The 19,019-nt window shown below is 37.1% G+C and overlaps 1 long non-coding RNA gene across 1 annotated transcript in view; it reads left to right on the top strand.

Annotated features, from left to right (window-relative positions):
- The window catches only part of LOC129456771 (uncharacterized), a 48,184-nt gene that overhangs the window by 15,677 nt on the left and 13,488 nt on the right, over window positions 1-19,019 (top strand). Inside the window, exon 2 of the long non-coding RNA XR_008648928.1 lies at window positions 16,815-16,866. This is a non-coding gene — a long non-coding RNA (uncharacterized LOC129456771). The remainder of the gene's footprint in view (window positions 1-16,814; window positions 16,867-19,019) is intronic.

Raw genomic sequence — 19,019 nt, 5'->3', positions numbered from 1 at the left:
CAACTCTACAATTATCTTTATAAATGGGAATTAGGATTGGCCCAAAGCGTCTCCAAAAGTCTTTTTTGCCAGTGTCTGTAACATCACACCAGATGTCGGCTCTCCTGCTACATCTCTCCTAAGCCACAAGTCACGCGCTGTGCTAGCTGCTCACTCTGCATTTCGCCAAAACCAGGACAGCTGTGGATCAGGGTGGAGGAGAGGGAACATTTAGAATAGAAATGGGGCTGTAGTATTCTGTACTCTGCCTTATAATAGTGCGTGTTTTAGACAGAACAGAGGCCAATCGAAGCTGCACTTGGCACTTGGTTGCTGCTATGTTTTAGATGATCGTGCTGGGAACTAAACTAAATATATGTATTATTATATTCAGAATACAAATTTTGTGTTTGGTACAGTTACTCTTTCATTTGGAGGTATGCAGAGACCAGTTACTTTCTTAAAATCAAAAGAATACAGTGTGGAGCTTGATCACACAATTTAGGTTTTTAGGTAAGAAAACACAGCTCTTGCGGTGAGTTTGTGTGTGATTTTTACTTCTCTATTTAATGATAAAAGCATAAAAACTATTAAATAAATACAGTTCTTTTAATCCTATAACACATTTACACTGTAATATAATGTAACTCATTGTAAAAGTATTCAGAAGTCTGTTTGGCCCATGTAACTGTTACTAAATACATGTTAATATGAGTTTTCAGTATTCTTTAACAAACACATTTCAAAGTATCATTCCCAACATTGCACCTCAGGTTTCTAACCATTGTTTAATTCATTTTTTACAAGCTCTGTGTTAAGTTCAGCCTCACACATTTCATTTAATACAGAATTCAAACCACAGAAGTATTTTTACATAACAGTAATGGAGAGTATCTGTTTTGGTTCGTGTGCAGGGGCAGAGTTTTTCCCTGTGCTTTATGGAGCGTATGTGATATGTGTAAAATGGGGGCTCGTGCAAAGTTGTAACATGAGCTGCTTTTGTGGCTCATTTGGGCGGCTTGTCCCTGTCAGAGCGCTGTCCGTGCGCTTAGACCCCTGACCCCTCCTCCCCATTGTTTGAATCAACCCCCAGTGTTCGGCCATGGCACCTCTGTCGCAGCAATATGGGATCTATAATAAGCGTCTGCGTTTGTGAGGCTGTGTTTGTCCTTACTCATTCTTTTTTATTGTAACTAGTGGTAACCATACTAAAATATTAAGCTTACTTTCAATACTAAGGAGTTTTTAGTACTTGTTACTGATTTAGATACCTCAAAAATCACTTGTTTTTAGAAATTGTGAAGCAAATTTCAACACAACACAGTATAGAATAGCTCCTTAGGTCCTAGTTCTTTTGTAGATCAAGACCATTGTAAAACTATTCTGTGAAAGGTCTAATTTTGTCCTATTTATGTGACTTTTTTTTTTTGTTCAGTATTCATGCCTAGTTTTAGTAATCCTAATTGTAACAAAATTAATTTAGAAAATTAAAACGGAAAAATAAAACTATTGTAATGCATTGTGCTATTTATTTTTTCCATTTGATAATTATATCCAAAATATTTACAAGTTTTCATTTGCTAAAAGAAATGGCCTAACCTGTTTCAACTGTGAATGTTCAAAGTAAATTAAAATGTCATTACTACATATTGAATAGTGATACTTATGGGGGTAAATACGTAATTATTAGTAAGTAAATATTGAGATTATCATTTTTGTCTTATTTGCAGTATCATGTTGCCCCATTGCTGGTTAGTTGGGGCATGTGGGAGCAGAGCTGGCACTTTGTATTGGGTGTAGCCTTGATTGTAGTGTGAATACAATGCCTTAGCCTTCTTACTTCACTGGCTCCTTTGGTCTTCTGCCTCTGCCTTTGAATTTGCTCATTTTCTGCCCCGTTTTGTTCCCCCTACTGCCCCCTTTGATTGGCCCCTGCATAGCAACTTGTCACTCGGAGAACGGAAACAGATCCGCTCATTGGGCTCTGCTTACTTAGTTTTATGGTATGTGGTTTAACGCACTGTTGAAATGCTTCTGTCTGATATTTAATGCTTTTTGTAAGAAAAAATAGTTCAAGTTTTTCCTTTTGCAAAATCAAATGTGCAATGAATTAGTTAAGTTAATCTGTAAGTGGTTGATGGCTACTTGTCAATGCTTCGTTTTAGTTTTTAGCTTGTTGTATGAGACTGAACAAATGTGGACTTGTCTGATTGAAAAATATTGATATGTTGACATTGATCGTCTCACCTTTTTGCTAAAGCTAGCTTGAAGCCTGAGCTGCCCTCTCCTCCTCTCCTCAGTCAAATGCATTAGGCTCAGTCAGCCATCAAATGTGAGAGGTCAACGTGAGAACATATAATTTTCATCAACACAAATGACATTTCGGTCTCCAAATATCACTCTGCAATAACAAAGTAGAACAGAGTTTCACTGTGTTTAAGAAACGGTACAATTTATATGAAGTACCAAACTGTAAGCTTATTAGATGCTATTTGTTTGAATTGTCGGCAAATTAACCCAGATTTGAATTTCATCTTTTTCACTATTATATATATATTTATATACATATATACATATAAATAAGTTTATATATTTAAGTATTTAATTTGACCTTAACTAATAGCTATCTAATTAAATTAATTAAACACATTTCATAATAAAGCATGTTATAATAATTGTCATGATTATTTTTCCTCATAGCAACAAAATATTATCTCTAGAAGGTGTATTAATTATCTAATTGAGTGAGTCCATTATGATAATACTGACAAAATCCACATTGACATTTCTAAAAATGTAAAATATAAATAAATATAAAAAAATAAGTTCTTACAAGTTGTGACAGAGGAGTAACGCTCTAGGCCACAGACCTGAGAAGTGAGAGGGTAAAAATGCTGGCTAAGCTATCCGTTTCACACACGCAGGGACAGAAGGTTCGATATTCATTCGATCGATGAATGAAAAGGCACAATGGCAAAATCGGACGGGCTCCTTTTCAAATCCACGTCTCCAATGTCCCCCCCGCGCCCCTCCACAGTCTGCAGTCGCTGGGCGGCTGCTGTGGCAGCCACACACAGGGAGAGAGAGAGGAGCAGGGGTTACATCAAGGCTGCTCCCTGGACCGTGCAAACAAGTCTAGACCAGTGACCTGCTCAATGGCTCCTTTTGAGGAGTAGGGCAAGTTCGGTCAGAGCCGGGAGAAAGGCTTTTCACTGGAGGAGCAGCTCACAGCCCGCGATCGACAGGAGGTAAGGAGGGCCGGGAGGGCAAGCATCTGCTTCCATGGTTACGGCCCGGGTATGGGGACCCTACTATTGAGGAAGCTCCGTTCTCATGCTCCCACAGAGGCAATGTCACGCATTTTAAAAATGCGTCAGGCCGCTCTGACGACCAGGTCCGTGAGCGGCTGAGGAGCTCTTTGAGAAGGAAACTAAAATGATGGGATTTCAGTTTGGGGAAGCAAAAAGAGGAGGGCGATGCTTTGGGATAGTAGGATGGGGGCGGTAGCATGTTTTGAGAATGAAGTGCGTCACATGGTCACGCCGAAACCAAATTCAAACTAAGATTCTTTTTTTATATTTTTACGCTAACGCGTAGAGTGTGTGTTCTCATAATGCTGCATGCAGATTGTCATTGTTGTATGTGAGTCACAGGCAGAGATGATTTATGCTCTGAGGGAGCAAAGGTCAAGGTTTATGTGGTCAACTGCTTTGTGGAGAGGCAGAGGGGGCCGCCTTAATGACCACGCTTCCTTCCTACAAACTCTCATGTTAAATTTTCTATTTCCCAAACACTTTGAATCTTCTGAAAATTAGCAGTGATGTTTTTATGTTTATTATAAGAGTCTATTATTGCCTTAAAGCGTGTATTATCTGGCTTAAAGCGTGTGTATATATGGCTGTTCTAAACGTGTGTACCAGCGGTCACATGTGTGTTTGTTTGTTGATATGTTTGCGTTTCGATACAGGCTGCGTGTGTGTGCGTGTTGTCTGCTGACTTGGAGGTCTGTGCTGGAACGCTGAATGTGGCGGTGCAGCTGACACTTTGGCCGCTAACACACTCCAAACAGAGCGGACAGATGGCCGGCCCTCAGGAAGGGCTCGGGGCGCTGGATCTGCTCTCAGACCGTGGGAAAGTCTGTGGCTGACTTCACCTGCTTAGGGAACTGATGTGACTGGATTAAACAGCAGTGAAAGAAGTGCCGCATGAAAACTAACTGGGACTGGACTGCACACCGCTGAGGCTATTTTTATTTGGAGAGACACAGGACAAAATGGACTCTCACATTAATTATACAAGATTTTTTAAAACAGCTGCTTGTTTGTGTCTAATAGATGGAGTGAACGGGTTTGTATTTCTGCATGGTTTTAATTGTAAACAGTGGATCTTCAGTTTGGACTGAGCTGGAGACAGACATGTGAATGCTCCAATTCACTGCTCTTAAACAAGAAGTGTTTGTCAGGTTTTGCTCTGATTAATGCAGAAAACAGCACACTTGAAATGGTAAGGATGCAGAGACCATGTGTTTGATGACTCGTGAATTTTTATGTCTTGAAGTAGAACAAAACCAGATCTATTACTTTAACTTTTGCTTTTGTTGGGGCATTGAGAAGGCATGAGGTAATTAATAGTGTTGTTTAGGAGCATGTATACTCTTAATTCAAAACACAACTTACCACTGACCAAATGATGAGTTTAGCATGAAATCTAGACAGCTAGCCACAACACAAAAATGCACAGATTTATACAAAGATGTAATATAACTGTTTAAAATATTGCACAAAACATTGAAGCTATTATATTGTTAACCCTGTGCTTCCCTTTAAGAAAATAAACAGATTCAACTGGATTACAGACTTGTTTCCTCTTTCACGCGATGATGGAAAATACACATATAATTTGAGCCCAGTGCATAAGTAAAATAAATATGTAAGAGACACTGTAGTTATACACTGACAAATAATTGCAGAGTTGTCACATTTTTGACAGCAGCTCCGGCTTCTCCTATAGCTGATTCGTAACCGCACCGTTAACTGATTGCTTGCTATTTTGGCTCTCCAAGTCATGCTGTCTGGCTACTACAAGGCATTATCTGTCATAAAAGAAAAGTGCATAAGAGTTCAAACTGGGACTGAGTCAAGTGCTCTTCATCTGAGAATGGTGTGTGTGTGTGTGTGTGTGTGTCTAAGTGTGCGTTTTTCAGTGCTGTGGAGACATAATCAGATGTGGTTACGTGCCGAGCGGTGAAGTCACTATTTGACAAGAAATGTGAACTTGACTGCCTCTCTCTTGAGACCATTCGAGGAATTTTGCATGGAGCACTCCAGGCAGAGCTACCCTGTGCTCTGGACCAGGTCAAGCACCACAGTTTTTTATAGAATTAATTCAAACCATAAGGATTACATCATACATATTTATTTGCAATACATTTTCTTCCAGATTCACAATAATTGCACAATGTGAAGATAAATTAGCATTTTTGTTTCTTGTGGCAATTTGGTTTGCATTTGTTACTTTTTTCACATTAAAATGTATTTGAAACATGTTGTATGTGATTTTAATACAGTATAAGGTTGACTTTTTGCAAACACATTATCATTATTGTTTTTTGATATAGAATAGGCAGTACTCCAATTATGATACCACAATGACAAAAGATTATAATTTTCAAAACAATAATTCTACTTGTTTTATGTCACCATGTGACCTTATACTGGGTCTGACAAAGCTCAAGATCATTATAATACTCTTTAGGAAATGTCCAATTTGAACTTTTTTATGTGATTATTCTTAGTATCGATACTATTCACTATTAATCCTCAGATGATTTTAGATGCCTTTAACTAGACCTGCCACGTTAATTACTATATCGACATATTGTTGAATATATGATAAGAGGAACAATAATTTTTGGGGGTCAATATTTATTGTGTGTACTTTTTCTTGGCTCTAGTATGAAATCATTGGTTATGTTTTAGCTATATGATAAGATTTGAACTGTAGAAGGTTGAATTTATAACTTGTTTAATTCTGCTGTTTATTTAATCCAGTTCTTTTTTTTTTTTTTTTTTTTTTTTTTTTTTTTACAGTATTGTAGATTTAGAATAGTTTTTGTGGTATAAATCTGCCCTTGGGTTATTGAGTCTTATCATTCTATATTATCATCTACAGTTTCTTCAGCAATATATCATACTTCAAAATTTGTTACCGTGACAGGCCTACTTTTGACATTCCTACTTCTGCCCATATTTTGTGTAACAGTGGCTAGGTTTTAATTGGGTTACTACTCCCCTTTCTGTAGTACACTGCATATAAATATACCTAGTACTATGAGACATTTGTGCTCTGGCCTGCTGACCCATTCACATCACAGTTTATTTTTATAGTGGTAATTTGCCATTGGCCCATGGTTTGGTTCCAGAGGCCCACATCATTAATCATGGAAGGCATTACTGCAGTCTAATTACACTTTCTCTCTGTGAACCTGCAACTCTCTTCGTTCATGTGCTCCAGGTCTTTAACACAGCACACAGCTCTAAACGAATGCTATTGGCCATTGTCTCGAGGCTATATTACTTTAAATCCACACAAAATAATAGCTAAAGTAATATCTGTCTTAAAGTGCATATGGTTTTCATGTTCTTCTAATTATATCTTTATGGTTTGGTGGGATAGTACCTGTGGTGAGTATTTATCGTAGTTTTAGTGGTCAGTTTGTGGAAAAAGTTGAAAAATACAGGAAGTAGCGCTGATTCTAAAACAAAATATCTCTACATCTGTCAGCAATGTCGAAAATTACTTCCAAAATCCAGGAAAAAACATTTTTCTGACAGTTTAAACCTTGATTTAACAAAACAGTCTTGATAACAATATGGTTGCTAGGAAACAGTTTTACGGCTGCATGTCATTTCTGCTGCCCATGTCTAAGTAAAATTATAAACTTCACCAAAATTAAAAACCAGGCAAGTAATTTTCGGAACATCTCATGTAATTATGTTAACTATGTTGTAGCGAAATGAGCAGCGTAATCTGTCATATGCACTAAAAGAAGAGACCAGTTAAATAGCTTAAGGAGTTTATTTAGACGATCATTAAGTAGGCCTATTGTTGTGCATCCTCCTGTTGTTTTGAAGTCCTCCTAAGAACTTAAAAACAAATGTTGACAGTAATTGAAAGTGCCAACACCCCAGGAAACAATTGAAAGTGTATTGGGAGATTACTATAGGTGGTGGTGAGGGATCAGTGGCAGTGCTGTGTAACCCCTTTAAGATCATTATTCTACACAAAACGCCCCCCCGGAGTGTGTTACACGTTTGTGAATGGGCTCTTCCGCGGGATTTAACGGGTTAACAGCAGACAAAGGGAGTAGGGACCATGTAGCCCGGCAGGGGGGAGCCCAGTGGAAACATAGGGCTGTTTTTAATCCACAGTCCTAGTCCTGGTTCCTGTTTGCAGTGGTCAGAGTGGCAGCTGATGGACATGCTGTGTTCAGTCCCATAGACCACATGTTCTGTCCTGCCTACGGAGGACATGCACTGGATATGAGCATTGTTCAAAGCAGATAGGGGGCTGCAGCATTAATCACAATCAAATTGAATAAGCAAATTATAAAGACAGTTTTTTGAAGTACCATAATTTCCTCCATAAACAACAAAACCTCCTGTCTTATTCTGCATAAAAAACACTAACCCTGTAGTTTAGATCTGTACAAACATGTTCTGAAATGTGATTCTTGAATTAAATTGTCAGCTCATATTTTAGTCTTTGTCAGTTCTTCTGGAGAGAATCCTATTATTAAAACATAAATCCCAAATCCCAAGATATTTTTCTCAAATCATTCAGCCTTAGTACATAGGAGGCCTTTTGAACAGAGAATTACATTATAGAACTGGGCAAAATGACAAAAACATGATTCATGATTTTTCTCCTCGTATTGATCCCTCACAATATGATTTTGCCAAATTGAAAGCAAACAAAAATGTCTTTCAGTTTTAAGTTTGTGAACATTAAAAATACAGATTGGTTCTGGTTCAAGTGTTAAATTAAAAAGCCATATACATAGTAGGTTTTAGTTTATAAATGATTGTTTATAAATGAAACGTGAAATTAATATCTCGTTATCTTCTTGTATGTCTGGTATTGTTTTATAAAATGAGCCTTATTGGCAGCAGTGAGACAGCTTGGCCTCTCAAAGTCATTTGAATCGAGCATATGATAGATTCAACTTGGCATATTACACACTAGCAAATACAATGCATGAATGAATGTGTTACACGCTATATACAGATCTGTGGACATCTGTTTTATTCATTATTGAAATGTCCATATGATGAGAAAAAGACTATTTGAACCATGAGTGTGACTAAATTGGAAAGAAATATGGATGCTTTTATATGTAGATTATTGTTTTGGACTCCCACAAACAAAATATCTTGAAGGGAAGTGCTATTATAACTACACTTTTAATAGCCATAATTATACATGAACAAAACATGAACAAGGCGTGAATGATGTACAACACATGAAGAAAGACTTAACTGATAAAAAATTGTTTATAAAAATGATTCAGTATGAATAACTACTTAAATCCCTAACTGTAATTCTAACAGTAACGCCTTCATTAAGTAGTTACTGAGCCTGACTCATTCAGCAGTGTATTAAATGTATTTATAAGGGACTACTCAAACTGCCTGAATATCTCACTTGTTTGTTGAACTTTGATACTGGAACAATTCAAGATCTCATGATTCTCTACGTCTAAAAACTGGCCACACTAGAACTGAAATGGGGAAAAAAGGCTCTATGCAAAACTGGATAGATTGGTGCCACTAATGCACTTTAATAATCTGATGATGAATATTTATAATCACACCTGCTCCTGTTTTTAATGTTTTATATGGAGTTATTTGTTATGTTATTTTGTTTGTATTGTTATGTATTTTAACAGAGCACTCATGAAAAGGAGAGTCTGAGTACTCTCATTGGGCTCTCCCTGTATAAATAAAGATAAATGAAAAAAAAAAAAATCTTGAAGAACTTTTTGTTCATTCTGAATTCAGTCTTTGTACATGCTTTATTCAGGCTAAATAAGACGTGTTCATGAATTGTAGCAGTGACATTTTTTCACACTTTTCCATTTTGTTTTGCACCATAACAATGAATTTAAACAGAGACTTGTAATTCGATATATTGTGACCGCCCACGATATTATTGTGAGACTTTTGACGATGCGATATCCCGATGTTTCAGTTATTCTTACATCCCTTTTGAGCACAAGACTCTTCTAATGAAAGCAGATGGACAGTATGTTGACTTGAAAGATGATAATTAAAAACAAACGTCGTGATTGTGCTGCGCTCTGGCCAGCTGCTTGTGATTTAAATCCCAGACTCCTCTTGTATATCCAGGCTCGTACACACAGATACACACAGATACACAGGTCGACACGTGTCTCATATATATGTGGATGTCAGGGAGCACAGGCCCAGTAGTTAAGTGGACCCACTGCTACAATATACAGCTCTCCACACTTGTCTCTTTAACTTTAGTGTGAGGGGGTAGCAATCAGATACATTTACAACAAGTTTTTTTTTTTATTAAACTGTTTTTCAAGAGCAGTGTTTCTTCATCAGGCGTATGAGGACAGAAGAAGGTGGAAATGAATAGTATTTGAGTAGAAAAAATGTTATATACGAATGTTTTGAAGAAGTTTGGACATAAATATCATTAAAACAATACAATTTAATCGATATAATTACAATATACTACTCCAGTAAACAGACTTATTTGCCTAGTTATGGGGGAGTGTGAGACTGACCTTAGAGGGATCACATGACAAAAAAACGCCACTATGAGTATTTCAGATAACTTTTTACTTTTTATGACTTATTCTTTAGAAATTTTCACTCAATTTTATTATATTGTGAATTACACAAGTACTCTTATATTATGTTTAACTATATACAGCAATTATATACAAATTATTTTCTTGGCTGCTTAACAAGCATGGCAGTTTAAAGTGTGCTGCTTTTTTATCTTTCTCTCAACTTGAATCTATAATTTTTGATAAAAATGTTGTTGTTTTTTTAATCAAACGCATAGTTACAAATTTTTTGTGAACGAAAACAACAAAAGCAGCAAAGCATTCATTTGTAGTTTCAACATCATTAAACATGTATCACACTTTTCTGCGAGAATTCTGAAGTGAGAACAGCACTTTGTTGTTTTTCAAACCGTTTCCAGTGACCAAACAAGCTGTTACTGCTGTGTGTAGTTAATAATAATAATAATAATGTATATGGATGACGCCTGAAGGTCTTTTTTCACGCATATATTTTTATCCCAATATGTTCTATGATGAATGAAACATTTCCCACAAAATACATACTTCTTTTAAACTGGAAAATCGACTTTTTGGCGCTTTTTATGATGTTGTTTGTTCATCAAAAACATGCCTGAAGAGGTTTTATATGTCCTCCATAGATGTCTGAGTGATCTAGTGATCTCTCCTGGGCCCTCTTCAAACGCTCTTTACAGTTAACAGTACGATAAAGGTAACAGTGATCTAAATATCTTATGTGTTAACAATTGACACCTCATAGAAGTGTAATACCCCCTCTTAAAACTTCTCCAGCAGTACTTAGTAAACTAGTTAAAACTGTATGACTCTTTTCGCTCTGAGCCTGTCCTGATTCACCTGCTGATTTAGCTTTTATGAGACTCTATCTCCTTCCCAGTGTGTGCCAAAGCCATCCACTCTCACATCCCCATTTAAAAATCATCATCATATTAATCCTACTCCTCCTCTTTATGAGTTTCGGCTTATTGACTGGTACCTCCTAATTGTCTCTGATTGTTTTGCATGGGCCTAATTAAAGCCTAAATCGGCAATCATTTTTTCCATAGACCTGCACTAATTTACGGCATATCCAGTGTTCCTTTCCTATTGCCAGACGATTGCTTTGATAATGAGAGGTTGTGCACAGGGATTATCTTTTGGGAAAGCATTTGGTAAGGACACGCCAAGAAAAGGTATCATTATGATAACTGCCTGCTCGGCCGCGGTAATGGAGAGCCATTGGTAATGTAGTCGATTAGGGCCTGTTCCTCTGGAGATAACCTGCACAAAATGACTTGGGCCATACATTTGAGAGTGTCTTTGAAATGTGCACACCTGGTCCTCTGCTCTGTTTATGGCAGTTTAAAAATGAACTTCAGAGGCTTGATATATAGTGACAGTTTTAGGTCGTGCTTATGGTATTTTGAAAAAAGATAACTGAGTATTATGTTAAAGCCTTATTTTCTATTGGCCAATTTAATACAGATGAGAGGTAGCCAAAATGAATATTGTTATAATGCTTTTTGTTGTAATAGTGAGTTATACGGTCTAGTCAGTAATAGAAATGATCAGGTTCAATATTTGTGCATTTGCCTTTTGGATATTTTATGACAAAGTACAGTGTAATCAATAGGGAAAACTATCTCTTGCCCCCATCTGGGATTATGACATCACTTTCTATAGTCTGATGAGCAACTGGACGATCACAGACAAATGTGGATATATTGTAGATAATATTGACTATATGAATACAGATGGCATAATCCAGCTGTAAACTGAAGCTAGAGAAAACAATTCCAGTATCATATTTTATTTACTTTTTTTTCCTGTGCCTTTGTGTTAAAAAACATTAAGACCATCACTTTGCTGTATGGAAGAGCTACTGTGTGTTTAAATACTAATGCAAGCAGCACATTTCTGTTGAATAATGGCACATTAACAACTGTGGCTCCCTGATTATAACACCATTTAATGCCGTTTATGAGTCCCTTGATGTTTAGCTCACCTGTGCTAATGTGCAATTCTATCCTCTCCAGGTCTATTAATATATTGTAAATGAGAGTTTTTTCCCTCCTTTTGCCTATATTCATGTCAAGAGCAGTTCCTAGCCTGTGGGTGCCGTGCCTAATGTAGAAAATGAAGCGTTATATTACTACTTTGCTTTCAATATCCTTTAAATTGTTGTCAAACTTTTTATCTAAAGCCCCTATATTATGCATTATTTAGGCTTTTTATACTTTTAATTATGTATTTGTGAAGAAAACATGTATTTTATTGAGCATACCAAACAAGATCCATTTCCAGTAGATGGTGCAAGGACTTGGCATTGAAGCATTTTTAAATTAGGCAAAAACAATAGCTGCTATGCAAATGAACCCCACCCCCAACGCAACTTCACAAGTATGTTTTGATAAGGAAACAACGTTCTAACATGGCTAAAAATACGGCTGAGCGATATGACAATACAGTCAATCACATACTTTACTCATATTGATAAATATCAATTTCGATTTTTATTTTAAAAAAAGTAAATGTTGTTTAGAAATAGTCAAATTTCTTCCTTAAAAGTCCGAACTTTGCTGCAAACCATATGCTTATGGACAGAGGACTGGCTGTAGACCTCTCGATTAAAAAGACCCAAGCTGATCAGTCTCGGTGTTGATTAAAATGTGATTAAATGCCAAATTTAAAAGAAAATATTATGTCTTTTGAATTTGTCCTCTAAATATTGCATGAATAGAATCATTTTTGCAGTTTTAGCATAAGCATTCCTACTGGATTATATCATTTGAATTCACTTTCAGGACCTTGGTGAGTTATGAAGTGAACATCGCACACACATGTAAGTTGCTTGTCACACTATAGTACTATTTACTACATACATGTATTTATCTACGTAATTACATGCGATACCACCATGAGATGTTTTACTAGCTAAGTAAATTGCTAAAGTAAGCCCTTTATTTCTCCATTGTCTGTGCATCCTGATCAAACAGCGGTAATTAAACCACAAGGCCGGGTCGAGAGGTGATCCGCACACGCTATAAAATGCCGAGACTAGAGGTGCCATACCGGCCAATCCATTTTAATTGTCGCTAGAATTAATTTGAAATGCTCAGGTCAATTAAGAAGATGCATTCCTCCGGCTTTGTGTAATGTCATATCCATCGATCCACAGAGGTTACTTTATGCACTCACGTGTAGGATACGTTTGTGTTTGTGAAACTCCTCCGTTTGAAATTCATTATTTATTGATCCCTTTTAGCAATGATAAAAGCATGCTCTGATAGCCGCACTGCTCAGAGCCACTTAATCAATTCTGTGCCATTCAAAATCAAATGCCCTTTTACTTCATTGTTAAGAACCAACACTGTATTTTTCAGTTTTATTTATTTGTCTATTTTTATGTGTTTATTTTGGTAAAAGTGATGGTTTGAGCTATTTTTAGAAGCTGTAGTATTTTCTCCCAGCATGCCGGTTACTATGAGGTTTGGTTGTGTCTGCAAGTCTCTTCCTCTTCCTTTAACTCTCGTGGTACTTGCCCTCCATCCAGGATTCTCTGAGCTGTGATTGGCTGTTGGGGAGTCAGCTGCAGCCAATGAGAAGCTGTAGAAATCTCAGTGTTTAGTCTGGTGCTAGGCAGCAGGATCAACAGACAGGTGGGTCAGGCAAAGTCATTGTCCTGACTGACCACCAGGCTGATCCTACCTTACCAAAATACATCACTAGAAGAACATGTATAATTATAACTATTTGACATTTTGGTTTCAGATGCATGTGGCTTTTTTGTATTTTAATTTTACCTTTATTTATCAAGGAAGTCCCACTGAGATTCAGAATCGTTTTTATACAAGAGACCTGACTAAAGTAGCAGCTTACACAGTCAATACAAAACAGTAAAATCACAAAATATTACGTAAAAAAACATTTGTATCTCTCAAGAAAACCTACACACGTCTCGGTGACCAACATTTTACCCAAGGGCCAGCTAATCTCCTTGGGTCTTTTTAAAAATATAAATTAAGTTCATATAAATATTATGCCTTATTTTTCAATTTTAATGCACTTATGGATCACACTTTGGTTCAGTTGTTACTGTTGTAAACCGTTCTACAAATAAAGTTTGATTTGAATATAAATATTACTCTATGTGTTTACATCATTATAATGTACAAATCTTATCAAATCTTAAATAAACAGTTGATTATTTAAGTCCAGATCATCACAACATAGGCTTCAGATGATACTTATGTGAAATTTATAAAATAGTGTACACATGGATTATACATACAGGATTATTGCCACCTCATTTTGCTTGGCTGTTTTGTTTTTATTATTTGTCAAGTGATTGTTGGTAAACTATAAGCCCATTGTATAATATAAAATCATACTCTTAGCTTCATTAGTCTGTATACATTTCTCCCCAAGAGGAATATCATAGTTTGGGTGATATGCAGTATATATTTGCATGACTTTGTCCTCTGAAACTCAAGTGCATCAGCTTGTGTCTGAATGAACCTGTTTTTCTGTCATGGCTGGAGGCAGAAGGAAATGAATAGAGATATGAGCTCAGAGCCAGAAATAACAGTCTGTCTTCATCGAGCCTGTGGAGAGTAAAAACACACATCCTTCAGGAATTTCACTGCCAATGTCCAAAATATTTTCATAACTTTGTTATTCATATTTTATTGCCTTTAAAAAAAACTCCTTCATGTTTACAGTATGGTGTAATTTATTATATATTTTACTATCACTGTTGTCTTTTTTCCTAACCACAAAAATTAACAGTTTCAAAGAATATAGACATAAAATAATCTGGCAGTTTTATGATAGAATTATTCTTGGCTTGAACATTCAGGCACATTTATTTCCCATGTAAAGGACTCTTAACAACTGTAGTTTCATCAAATCAAATCACGATCCTTGTTCTATATTTAATTATTTGTTTTTGCAGTCACAGAAGATTCAAAGGCTTGTTTTTGGCGTTTCGGTTCATGTGATGTTTGGTATTGTTAGATGGAGGCGTCTGTCTGGTGCTGCACCCCTGTCTGGGTTGTAATGGTACAGGCCATACCCAAGGGAAGTCCTTCCCCCTTCTCATGTGAACTTTGACCCTGGCCTCTTGCCTTTCAGGATATGAGATGACCCTCAGTGGGGGAATATTTAGAGGTGCTTTATCTGAGGGGCTGTGTTTAATATAAGCAGATGAGCTCCTTGTGTTTGCTCTGCTGGTGTCTGGGCACTCTCCATTGTCACTAATTCACATGCGCTGTTATTTGTACTTGTCAGACTGGTCTTAAATGTAATGTAAAAACATTGCATGTGATCTTGACTTTCTCTGCAGTAATGCAGTTAGTATTTCATCATCTCTTACACTCGTGGTGTGCAATATGCTAAGTACATAACTACTACACATAATTGAATCACAATCCTCCTGTGTGCCAGTGGTCTGCTCTGACACATTTGAAAGTTGAAGGCTGTTATTCAGAGTAATAGCTGGAGATGTGTCTCTGGTGCACTCAGAAGGCTTGGATTTGCTCTCAAGATGGAATCTTTGTTTCAAGCACTTGCTGATGACTGATATAGAGATAGGTCTAATAATCTGGGCTCCGTACAGACAGCTTAACTGGCATTAAAATCACATTACTCCTGATCGCTTATGTCTCCTGGTCGCACTCCTCAATATTATTGACTTACTTCATCATTCATTTGTGAAGCTGTTCATTTCTATTGAAATAAACCAACGTCAGACATGTCCATTCTCAAATGCCACCATTCAGTGATAAGGAGGCTGATTTCTGTTTGTGATAGTGAAGGAAAATATATATTTAATGTATAAAATCTGTTCCTTTTTATAGACAACATACCGTACATAAGTCCTTGGAGTAGCTCTTTATTCTTTTGTCACAGATGTATGGCTTAAGACTCTAAACATCAACATTGTTCCTTCTAAATGTCTATACGGATCACTAAATATTTGTCAAGAGGCTTTCATGAGTTTTGTTTTTCCGCTCTCAGAACAATCCTGGCATTTGAGATGTAATCTTAAACAACCAGCACACCCATGGAGTTGACTTTGGAAGGCACAAGGCATTCCTGGCCTGAGATCCCGTCACCTCGGGGTGCTTGGCTACGTTCCAGGCCAAGGTTGCCATGACTCCTAGCACCACCCTTTGTACCGCCACCCCCCTTCTCACCAAAATGTGCCAGATTTTGGGCGAGGAGAGGGGGGAGTGGGTGGCAGACCGGGCTAACATTTTTATTTGGAGAAAAGATATATTCACAGACTCAGCAGAATACTTGAATTGTAATGTGTTTTTCTGTGAGGATATCATGAGATCTTTGAGGCGCACAGGGGCAGACAAGGGGTAAACTTTGAATAATGATGCCAGCAAAACCAATTCTCTCCACATCCTTTCTTCCCTTGTTCTTGTGTCTAAGAAAATGGCGGACCGTGCTTCGCTGAAATCATCTGGTGTTGTCTGCGTGCTCAGTTTTCATTTTATTTTGTATTCCTCCTCTTATGTCTCAAACTTTGACAGCAATACTGCACCACCAAAGCTAGACATTTACCCAAATAATGGTATTAGCTCTATCGGTAAGAGACATTCCTCTTTTACTTTTATAATTCCCTTTGTCGCATTGCGGCCGAAACAGTTTTCTAATATCATTTGTGGTTCCTGGCACTTGCTTGGGTTAATGGTAACTGGTTGTAGCATGCTTGATTGCTTTGGCATTTTTCTGAGCCAGCCAATTTTTCTCTTCTTTTTCTACGTTATCTGTGGTCTTGGATAACTTTTCAGCACAGCCTTATAGCTTCTGCCAGCAAGAGGGATGCTTAGGCAGTTTTGTGGGTAGTTTGGAAAAGCAATCTAGTTATTATATGAGTTTGATATCTGTGCAGATGGGAAACTCAACACTGTTATGAAAACTTGAACAATAGGAGACCATTGATCATTGTGCAGATGTTTAAAACAACTCTTTTCCTGTTTTTTAGGAGGTGAAAATAACTGACCTTGGCCCCCCCTGAGTTCAAAACATCGATGATGGTAAGTTAACGCCATCTGTTTCATGAACTTCCACTTTCGGGGTGACTTTTAACAACAGCAGTCACACATTTTTTTGTAAAATTTCCAAGTTACAGCCACTTCTATGATCATCTGTCTTCTGCTTCCCATTTTAACAACACTTTTATAATTAGGGTGGGTGGGATAATATCACAATTTTCAGATCACAGTGTCAGATTTATCCAAATTAATTTAAACTTAATATTTTTATATTGAGAGTTAGCTAAAGTCGTCTGCTTCTTCTGAATGTTCACGCTTCATTTGAATTGGATAAGTCCACCTGTCACTCACTCAGAGGCTAAACATAGTAAGTGTTTTTGAGCTTAGAGCTGCAGTCAAGAGAAAATTTGTGAATCACGATATGTTGATTTTACCAAATTAGCATTACGTCACAGGGATCGTCACTAGGCCTGTCACAATAACAAATTTTGAAGTACAGTATATTGCTAAAGTAAATATAGATGATAAATGATAATATTGAAACCAAACCATAAAGCAGAATTTCTCCAAAAAAGTATTACCGGTAGTATAAAGTATAAGAGTGCAACACATAAGTACATACTTTGTATCTATGAGTCATAAAAGTTCATCATTCAAACGTTGACCATTTAAATCTCATCGTAGTACAAAAAAAAACAAAAACGTCAAGCCCCCATGATAAATATTGACCCCCAACAATGATTGTTCCATCTGTTATGGATTGAACGATAAGTCAACATAGTATTTATTGTGACAGGCCTACATGTCACCCAGCACTACCTTTAATGACACACTTAATTGTACACAAGCTCAGTAGGTAGTGTTCATCCTCTGATGTTGGTGGTTCAATCCCACTCCTGACAAAAAAAATAAAAACCTTGGTGGTAGAGCGTTCAGATCCAGTCATCCACAGGTTAGAGGTGCGATTCCAGCTCCCATAGATGTTTGTTGCTTTTGCTTCCTTGGGCAAGACACTTAACCCGCATTGCCCCCAGTATCTGTTTATATTGGTGTATGAACATGGGTTTGACTGGGTGTAAAGCGCTTTGAGTGCCTTGAAAAGCGCTATATAAATGTGACTATTTACCATTTCTATTTTTTATTCCTTGTTACATTGATTTGATACTTTGGGCTTAACCTCTTGGCACAAACCCGTAGATCCGATCTTGTGGCAAATCTGACATCACAAGCTCGATTCTGTGGGTCTTTGTCATTGTGGTGTGAACGTCGTACCTTTTTGCGCATTTTAAACCAATTTTTTCTTCTAGATTTAGTTTTATATTGATGGCTTGATGTCATGGTCTAATTATCCTTTTCCTAAGCACATTTTATGTGACAAATTTGGTTTTGAAACATTGCTAGTGTGTGCATCCGGGTTGAGGTAGTAGGTTGTATGGTTTAGAATTACACCCTGGGAGTTAACTGTACAACCTTCTAGCTTTCCTTGGAGTACACTTATGACATCCAAGTCCTAGCATCTGCAGAACAATCACTGACTGTGTCCAATGTGAAAGGCTTTTCCGAATAACTTAAGAGGACCTTTTCACTGCATTAAGGGCCTCTAGAGCAAACACTTTTTCCACGCCCGGGGTCTCATTTCACAGTTGAACTATATCGGTGCTCAGCCACCGTCAGACTCCCTGCTGTGGGTCACAACTTCTAATTGACTTCCTGGAATTGCATGTACTTTACAATTTGTTACACAATGTAAAACAAGTCTGAAGTGACTTTTTAGTTTACACAAGAAGAGATTAGTTTTAAAGTCTTAAAGTTGCAGTACTTCTCTGTAAGAGGGTAAGCCACCTGCTTGTGTTCATGGAGATGTTATTTATTTCCCTTCAGTGTTCCACAGTATGGCATTAAACTTGTATACCTTGAATTTATTCAATTAGATGTGTTTTTATACTTAAAAATGCATGGCAATGCATACTTACTGTGAGCAGGCTTGCCTCTCCACAGATTTGTCTTGTAACTTGCCCTGGTAACATCTTTTGCTCAGCTCTATGGTTATTGATTAGTGTTGTCATAATATTAAAATTTTAAACTAGATTTTGATACTACTAAGGGACAATAGAATGTTATCATGGTAGTGTTTTAACCATCATATTGTTTCATACTAGTTCTGATATAAAAAAGACAATTCTAAAACTATTCAG

Source organism: Periophthalmus magnuspinnatus, chromosome 14 (genome assembly GCF_009829125.3).
Source record: "Periophthalmus magnuspinnatus isolate fPerMag1 chromosome 14, fPerMag1.2.pri, whole genome shotgun sequence".
In the NCBI taxonomy this organism is placed as follows: domain Eukaryota; kingdom Metazoa; phylum Chordata; class Actinopteri; order Gobiiformes; family Gobiidae; genus Periophthalmus; species Periophthalmus magnuspinnatus.
This window is presented reverse-complemented; position numbering and strand designations above follow the sequence as displayed.